At 40.4% G+C, this 9,492-nt stretch overlaps 1 protein-coding gene across 1 annotated transcript in view; it reads right to left on the reverse strand.

Moving 5' to 3' along the window:
• gnaz (guanine nucleotide binding protein (G protein), alpha z polypeptide) overlaps positions 1–8,935 on the reverse strand; it is a 28,662-nt gene extending 19,727 nt beyond the window's left edge. The window contains exon 1 of the mRNA XM_040158331.1: positions 8,729–8,935. The gene's annotated coding sequence lies outside the window, so the exon portion shown is untranslated. The remainder of the gene's footprint in view (positions 1–8,728) is intronic.
• Between the last annotated feature and the right edge of the window lie 557 nt (positions 8,936–9,492).

Consider the following 9,492-nt stretch of genomic DNA (forward strand, 5'->3'; position numbering starts at 1 on the left):
GCCATATTTAAAGGTGTCTTATTCATAGAAATGCCATATTTAAGGTTGCTGATTTTCTTATAAAATTATTGCAGGGTTATATTACTGGATTGCACTAAATGTAAGTATACCTTGCAAACTGGTGACCCACTGTATTTTGCTTGGTTGTCAGTATCAATATTGACCAGTTTGATAAAAACTATGAAGTCTAAAAACAGAAAAAGAATTAATTAATTTGAAGTTCACTAGTTGATAGAGGTGAAATATTATATAAATCTTACTGAAAGATACTGAAATATTCATAAATATAACTGTGTCCACTTGAGATGCCTTTATAATATTTCATCCACATACATCTGCACGTCACCTGAGTATGGTAACTTCTCAAATGGCTGCAGCTACGATCCAGAATAACCAGGACATTTCTTATCACTCGAAAAACAAACAACAAAAAAAAACCCAAAACAAAACAAAACAAAAAACAATAAATATAAAAAACATTTACATTCAAACTCAAGGTGGAAACTTTCAATTTAAAATAAGAAAAAGATATTGAAATAAAAAATATTTTACAGACAGCACCACTGACAAATTAGCTAGGAGCAATACAAGCAGTTATATAACCCAGTCTAATAGGAGAGTATGCTATTTAATCATACTCTCTCATTTGTGTGTTCTCATTTATCCCAACAGCATTCTGTTTAGGCCTCCTGCCTTAGAGTAGAGCCAAGAGGAGTCTTAAATCAATTCCACTGCAAGAGCTACCGGAAAGTAGTACTGGGGATGTTACTAGTCTTGCAAGCATTCCAGGTGTTCTTCTAGCAGCTAAGATTGTACATGATAGGAGTTTCTCATGATCTTTTTACTGTAATCAGTATTGAATTTAATGTAAGCGAAGCAGTGTGTGCAAGGCAGAGATGAAGCTCCACAAATAAGATCATGTTTATAGAGAGATTTATGATTTGCAAAAGCACAAAAGGAAGCTTTAAATTATATGCGGGTTATCTGCAGGGCATCGCATTGGGGTTTTTGTATGCCATGCATACACTGGATGCGCTGCAACTATAATGTTGCGGAATCTGGGACAAAACGCAGACAGTCAATCTCATGCTTCCAGCAGCAGAATGATAGATCAATGTCACCCCAATGGCAGCTACAAATACAGATCCTGTTGATAACACTGTATCATGTGATGCTTCAGAAAAATATATTGTGTGTTCTGTGTGTGTTTGTTCCAACCTAAAAGGCTTGCTTCTGTGTGATGAGTCAGAGTTTTGTGGTCGCCCCATCTTGCATCAGAATCATATGAGATATAGGTTGCAGGCAGAGTGATTTTCAGCACCATTCAACAGTTTGTACCACTTTTTGCAAGATTTACCATATGATCCTAAAAGAGCTGCGTAAAAATGCCAGGCCAACCTTTATTTTCCTATAATAAACCAGTCCATATTCAAACATGAAATTCTGTCTCCTTGTATGTCATCGGTTCCTGAGGATAGATTGGACTATAGAGCGAAAAATGACCCAGCAGTGGGCCGTGTCATTCAGGCTGGAAAAGGATAGCTAGTTAACCACATTTATGCAGTGAAGACACATTTAGATGGGCTGTCAGAGAGTCTCAAGAATAAGCCTGTCAGCAACCATGTGTCTGGGATTTCTCTACAAGAAGACTCCTGGGGGGAGGTGTCTGAGAGCCTCAAATGGCAGATAGCACCTTAGCTATGAAATTACGTGTCAACTGACATTGTAGCTAATGGATTACCCAGGATTCTTGTCACAGTTTGTTTTGTCATTATGGTCTGAGACCATCAGAGGGTTTTTTGTGGTTAGAAATTAGCTGCTGAACTCAAAATCTCCTAAAACCAGTTGTGTGTATGGTAATGCAAAATACTTAAACCTGTATATCAGTCGATAATTTTGAAATGAATCACTCTGTGTAGCCAAGGACATTTTTTGTGGTCCCTAAAGGCAAAAAATATATATATAAAAATACATTTCTCAGTAAGTGTTTTTTAGTTCAGGACATCTATAACATGCATGGAAGCATGTCACATTTGCTCTTTCCAGCTATGTGAATCTACTTAGTCATTATGATCGTACTAAACCATTTGGGAGTTTAAATTAAATCCAATATAAGCTACTAAACTGAATTGTCTGTAATTCCCCCTAACAAAAAAATCTATATTTAATACAATGTTCAAACCTAGTTATTGTAAACTCTTAATTTAGCTCTCACAATTGTTTGTTCAACATTTTGTGTTATCACTTCCTGACGTGCTGTCCTGAATGCGGACTTCAGTGAAAGATCCCTGTATACTGTACACATGTAAGGACACTTCTCATTCATTATGGAAAACAATGATGGGCACTGTTCTCCTTTCTGCCCCCCCAAAACAGTGGGCTGTTTAGAGGGTGGAGATGGGGTGAGGGTGAAGCCTCTGTATGCTAGATGCTTTTTCGTGATAATACTCTGTTTAACTTTTCCCGATCTCGATTGCTGTGTTCCCCCTTCTCCAATCCAGCGGGTCACACTGAGTCACAAGGCCAGCCAGCGATGACAATGGCATGCTTGTGCACAGGCTGAGCTATGGGAAGGCCATCTGATGTGAAAGGATAAGATGTCAAAGGGTGCAAAGTAGAGTCTCCTGTGCGTGTGAGAACATATGTGAGCCTTCGGATATCTGTCTGTTATACATGTGCTGCTGATGCATAAAGACGTTTTTTTCTGCTTTTATAGAGCGCTATGGTGTATATCATGTAGATCAAAACAATTCAGTTTAGTGCTATAAGCATTCTAATCTACGTTCAAAAACACTTAGTCCAACGTCATTTTCATTTCGGTCATGACAGATAAGACAAGCGCTTTATGCAACAGAAGGAAATTGTGGGTAACAGACACTTTCAGGTTTCAACAACTCACAGACATTATCTGCAGTTGTTCATTTGGTAACTGGAACAAGAAAATGAAAATGTCTCATATTGCAGCAGATGCAACAATATAACAGCCGTTAACCCAACCGATCAGCACTATAAAATAAATGCTATAGGAAAATGATCAGTGAAATATAATAATAAAAACTAAAATATCTAACATGTTGCATTAGAGTGGTTCCCCCTGCAGAGACTTAGTAAGATTTACAGCAAATAATGAAATCACCTTCCAAAAAACTAAATCCATCTTTTAATCAAATAATAGATAATCTTGCTGTATTGCCAAGACCCCAAAAGATAACAATGGTAGTATTGTTTTACTGCATGTATTGTCTTTACACAATGAATGTGTTGGAAGGGGAGAGATGTGAGAAAAATGAGATATGAGAAAATGTCACCTGTTCAAACAGCAAAAGGAAATTATACTGCATGTTAAACACTGGTAATCAGAACTGAGTACTCTACAAAACCACACCAACACGAACACTATCGTATTTTATTAATGTAAAAAGGTTGCGGTAAAAGTAGAAGGGAAGGATGCCAGTGGACTGTAGAGGCCAATGACACACACCACCATCTTCACTCTACTTTCAGGTATTTTCATGAAAAAGCAGCCCTACACACCTTCATCAAAATAATCTACATGTTCTGTTATAAAGTTTATTTTGGCTGTATTCCATAAAGCCTGAATTAATATCACAGACTATAATACATACTACATGTAGGCATACATGTGCATCCACGCACGCATACACATGCACGTGCGCACACACACACACACACACACACACACGCACACACACGCACACACACATGGACACTCTTCTTTCAGTACAGACCAACATCCCCCTACTAGTGGGTAGTAGGCCATAGCACTCCCTCATCATCCCCCCTCCCTTTCCACCACCTCCTTGTTGTCATATGACCGCTGTTATGTGTGTGCAGTGGAACACAAAGTTGCTCTGTTAGTACCCTCTGCTCTGCCTTCTCAGATTTGAGTGCTGGAAGTAAGGCCCTCTCACTCACCGGCCTCAGGAAAACAGACAGGCCCCTGTATGTGAGTACCAGCAAAGATTAGAAAAGGGGGCAAAGAGAAGGAGAGGGATGAATTGAGCTGCTGTTAACTATGTAACACCAAAAGATAACTTAATCCGTACTCATTCACAGAGCCCAACCCTAAGATTTTGTTCGATTCAAGTGACAGCCTTCCTCGCTGATGCTTAACGTTAACTTTTGTTATGTAATTTATTAGTCCTTTGTGCATCAGCGCCTGTCTAAAAGAAATGGCTGCCAAAAAGTGCCTTACAGCCGTTTGTGTGGAGATGACACTTTGTCCCAGTACCTGGTGAGGATTAAAGACCCAAAACAAACACAAATGCTGAGCCAGCTGAATCAGCGCAATGCCCTGTCTTAACACACAGAGTGACAAAGCAACTGATAGATATTGACTTTAAAGACACATACTGCATTTCCTCTATGGTTTTATAGGATATTTCATTGCCTCTGCATAATAACAAAGTGGCAATCTTGAAGATTTTCATTTAAATAAATTTCTGTTAAGTCTCCATCTGTTGCCAAATGAGGTAACACAATGGGGATTGAGCCTATGGCCCACTGATGAAGGTATGGCAATATTTATGTTTTTGCATTATTAAGAATTGGGTGTCTGTGCCAACATTCCCAGTTAAAATGCTGTATTAAATTACTGCTAATGCAAACTGAACATTTCTTACAGCTGTAGGTTCACATTATAAGCATTTAACTGGCTAAACACGAGTTGACTTTTACTATGAAGTAGTAACAAGAAATGCATTGTGTTTGTCAGTGAGCTCAGCAAATATGGCCATCGTTCATCAAAAATGCATCTACAAAACAAGATGGTGGCCATTTTCAGCATTTTTGGACAGCAGACCAGTTTGAAACATTGCAGGGAGTAATGGAACAAGAAGGAGCAGCCTTCTTGAGTACTAAGTGCTAGATCTGTTCAAAAGACAAAATGTAAGGAGTTCAGGTAAATGAGTGCACCAAAAGTGTACAGTAACTGCTAGTTAGGCATGTTAAGGTGTTAGGAGAGGAAGTACTCTCGGAAGAGATGAGTCTTCTGAAGATAGTTTTCTTGAAAATAGAGAGGGAGGCACCATCTCTGTTGAGGCCCCCAGTTGAAGTAAGAGATCAAAGAACGGCTGGTCAAAAAACATCACACCCAGGTTTCTCGAGATCTTGGTTGGGGTGAGAGATGAAGAGGTGATTTTGATGATTATAGTGTGATGGAGAGATTGATTGGCTGGGATGAGCAAGAGTGTAGTCTTAATGAGGTTTAGTTGAAGGTGGCATTCCGTCATCCACGTGGATATGTCTGAGTGACAAGCTGAAATCCACACTGAGACTTTAGGGTCATCTGGCAGGAATGACAGGTATAGTTGGGTGTGGGTGGTGTATATGGAATAGAGAAGGGAGCCAAGCATCGAACCTTGGGGTAACCCTGTGGGGAGGGGTTGGGGTAAGGACATGTGTTCTTGCCATGATGCATTGAATACATGCCCAGTGAGATAGGATTCAAACCAGGAAACCATTTTGCCTGAGATGCCCATATCAGAGAGTACAGATAGCAGGATGCACTCGTTCACGACTCATGCTGTGCGCAGCATTAAAATCAGATCACGGTTGTTCACAGAATGGTGAAAAAAGCCCAATTATTGCCTGACTTCTTAATTAAAATGACAATATTTTTTTTTGCTGCCCTCAAAACTGTGTGACATTTAGTATTAAACCGCCTTTGCTGTTACCACCAATAATTACAGGTGTCGCCAAATCAACTAGGACTGAAATCTTCAAGTTTGCCACTTTAAAGATCAATTTTCATGTTAATTAAAGTTACGAAAGCACATGTATAAGAATTATGCAATAATTCTGCTACTCCTTTTCCAGTGAATAAATTACATCGTGCATTAATCATTTTATTAAGCAGGCTGCCAAGGGAACTGTGCTACACTACATTCGCCTTTTCAATAGCAAAAGCTGCTACCTCCACTGTCACTTTAAAACCAAGTCTGTCCCTGCTGTCCCCTGTCATTATGTCACCCAGTAGAGTGGATGTAGCAGGTAACAAAAGAGGTGGAAGGAGATCAGCTCATCATAGGTTTTGTCACACTATTCCTCTCATTTTTATATGCATAAAGGTTACTTGAGGTCAGCAAAAAGAGAACAAATATTAGCTGTTTGATGCTGTCGGAAGAGGCTTTATTTGATGCCTGCTCTACTGATTTAAGGTTAGGGTTTGTGTATTGTGGCTAAACAAAACCACAATCCAAATCAAAGGAATCTTATTTTTATGTTAGAACAGGCTGCATAAGGGTAAGATGACATTTTTCTGTTTGTGCGTGTGTAAATGTTTGTATGTGAAACTTGGTGAAAGCCCGTTATGTAAGCATGTGATTAACCTTTATATTTCATACTGGACTTCATCATCCATCATTTTAAAGCCAAGGTCATCAGTGACCTCTGATATTTTCTGACAAGTTGAACAGGAAAACTAAAAATTCCACATTCCACATCTTAAGTGAAGAGATTAATCTGCAAGCTACAGTTAGTGCAGCTTGCAGGGCTGGTTAAAGCTTTGGTCACGGTGGATCTGACCTTGGTTTTTCTTCTAATGGTTACTAACCAGTGACTGGGACAATGGTAGTTGATATTGAGATGAGAACAAGATCACAACTGTACAAAAATCATCAAAGACACTTCGAATTGTGGGTGCAAAACCTAGACAGTCTTGTCTGCAAAATGTTGTTTGTATACAAAAAATGTATTGTTGTGTGTCTGATTCTGGGTGTGATATTACAGGTCTATGTTGGTTCTTCTTCCAGTAACTGGCAAGCCAGCAACATGACATGCATCTTATCTTGAGATGGCACCATGAAGAATTAAGTATTTGCAGATTTTTGGTTACCACCTTAGATAACAACTCTAGTTATAATTACACCAATATTACATTGATTGTATAAACACCAATACATTTTGCTTTATCAGCTTAGAGTTTTTTCAGTCATCTCCTACTTGATATATATAATAATTAATCTGATTTATCGATATTGGTCATTTAAGTTATGAAACTGATTGGAATGAAAATATACAGTAGAGGCATTTTTGGTAATAGTTAGATAAATGCTGAAAAATATGGATTTTATGCTGCAAAAATAACTGTAACTGAATTCCAAAATGTAAAACAATTTAATGAGTAAGAAGAGCAAATTCAGCTTGAAGCTACCCATAAAGGTTCATCCCAATCTGTCAGCATTACACTATGACAACAATCAATATCCCCATCAAGTTTTTCCTTTTTTCCCCATTGAAGCAACATTACAGAGGGTTAAGCAGGAGTATCAGCTTCATATTCCTGATAAATTTTGCTATCAGGAGTGCTCAAAAGGTAAAGGTAAGGAGGACTTTATCCACCATATTTGCCTTGATTCACAGATGTATGAGGTTCTTGGTGTGAGCAGCTGCTGGTGGAACTATCACAGACACATCCAACATTCCTTCTGTGTCACCTGCTCAGAAAAGTGCTGTCTTCCTGCCATGTTGAAATTATCACGGTCTTTCCCCCTGTCTTTCATCCAATCTGTCCCAAATCTTCCCTTTCCTTCTTTCTCTCTCTTGCTCTCTGCTGCATCAACCTCCGCCCCTCTGCCCCATCTGCCTCCCTACTGTTAAACCCCCCAGCCCCTCGACCCCTCCCTGCACCGGTTCTCTCTCTCTCGGTCTCTCTCTCAAGCATGTAACACAAACACACATACAGTACACACAAATACACATGCTCTCCTGATGCTGCAGAACCAATTCCAACCCCCAATCAAAAAAGAAAATCGATAATGCTCTGTTAAAAATATGAAAGATTGTTGAGAGAGAAAATGTCACAAATCCTCCCGTTTTGCCTGCTGAGTGAGGACGACACTGTGCTCTCTCCCTTTTTCCCCCTCTCACCGTTATGATATATAGTCATAAACAGACACAAACAGCTAGACACAAATGAAACAAAAAAATCCCAGCTCCAGGTTAATAATCAATGTCAATGCAAATTTCCTCCCGTAGAATAGCAGACAGCAAGCTCCACTGGCGAATCCTACAACGTTCCTGTGCCGCCGTCAGGCCACAATATGCCTGCTTATCCCACTGCCTGCAGAGCCAGGTTCCATGGGATTTGTACACCTCCCACTGCACATTTAAATTCAGTGACTCCTGAAGCCAGTTGTAAGTACTGAACACCTGATCGTGTGCAATGGTGCTTTCATTCTCTCACTTCCCCTCTTTCTATTTCATAGATTATGGACAGAGCACAGAGACATTCACGCAAACACGCGCGCACACGCACACACACACACACACACACACACACACACACACACACACACACACACACACACACACACACCTTCGATGCACCCTTTACTTGTCCCACATATATTAATTGCATGAACTAAACACTGCATTCAGATAAAAGCATTCTATAAGATTTGCTGATGCTCTTGGGAGATGATGAATCAAATTGCAAGAATAAGACAGCAGCGTCTGTTGGAACACAGCTAGCAGGGTGGAGGAGGGGACTGGACAGGCTTGCCTGCCTTGGTGCCATCTCTGAACATCACCTTCCCAATTTTATCAGGAAAACACACTCACCCTATCAGGAAAACACACTCACCCATGCTGTAATGAAATAGCATCTTGCTCCTCCTGTGTATCCAAAGCAGGCCAGCCTTGTGGTGATTACAAAAAAAAAAAAAAAAAAAAAAAAAAAAAGCTGTGTGAGAGTGGTCAGGCTTACCGTGTTCACAAGCCAGCATCCATTTACAAAGGATACTGCAGACAAGCCCTTGCAGGGAGAGAAAGGCTGTGTGCAATCCACCTTTAGTCCTGCTGCTTCATCTTCATATCTTCCTCATATTCACAGGGTTACACACACACATACATCTCTCTCTCTTTCAGCACCCCTCTTTCTTATTAATGTCTGTGTTCTATATCCTCTCTTGTTTGCTCCAAGGCAGTTGAGACACTGCAGCGATGGGGGTGGAGGGCGTGTATATATGTGTGCGTGTGTTTGAGTGTGTCAGAGACAGAGAGGCAGAGAGAGGGAGTGCAGGACAGAAATGGAGGGAGGAGTCAGCAGGGATAGAGAGCGAAGGGGGAAATGGTCAGGATTAAATCATGAGAGTAACAGAGGGAGAGAGGGAGAGAGAAAACAGGCTTTGATGGGGTAGCTTCAACATCCAGTGTATCTTTATTTCATGTTATAATGATAAAATATACATTGGCCACCAGGGAATCTGAGCCCTGCCGGCTAGAACAGAGGTGATACAGTGAGTAGATCTGTTTCTTGAGGTATTATATGTTCGCTGACAGGCGCGGAGCAGGATTGGTTGTGAATTCATTGATGACTAAAAAACCATACAAGACAGGGAAAGAGGGAGGGGGGGGGGCTGCGAGAAGAGGAGAGAAAGGGAGGGGAGGGGAGAAATGACGACAAAGAAATGGGAGGGGGATTGGACGATGGTGTAATGTGCTGTTTCCGTGCCAACTGTTTCTGTGACA

The sequence above is a fragment of the Xiphias gladius genome, chromosome 20 (assembly GCF_016859285.1).
Source record: "Xiphias gladius isolate SHS-SW01 ecotype Sanya breed wild chromosome 20, ASM1685928v1, whole genome shotgun sequence".
Taxonomy (NCBI): Eukaryota; Metazoa; Chordata; class Actinopteri; order Istiophoriformes; family Xiphiidae; genus Xiphias; species Xiphias gladius.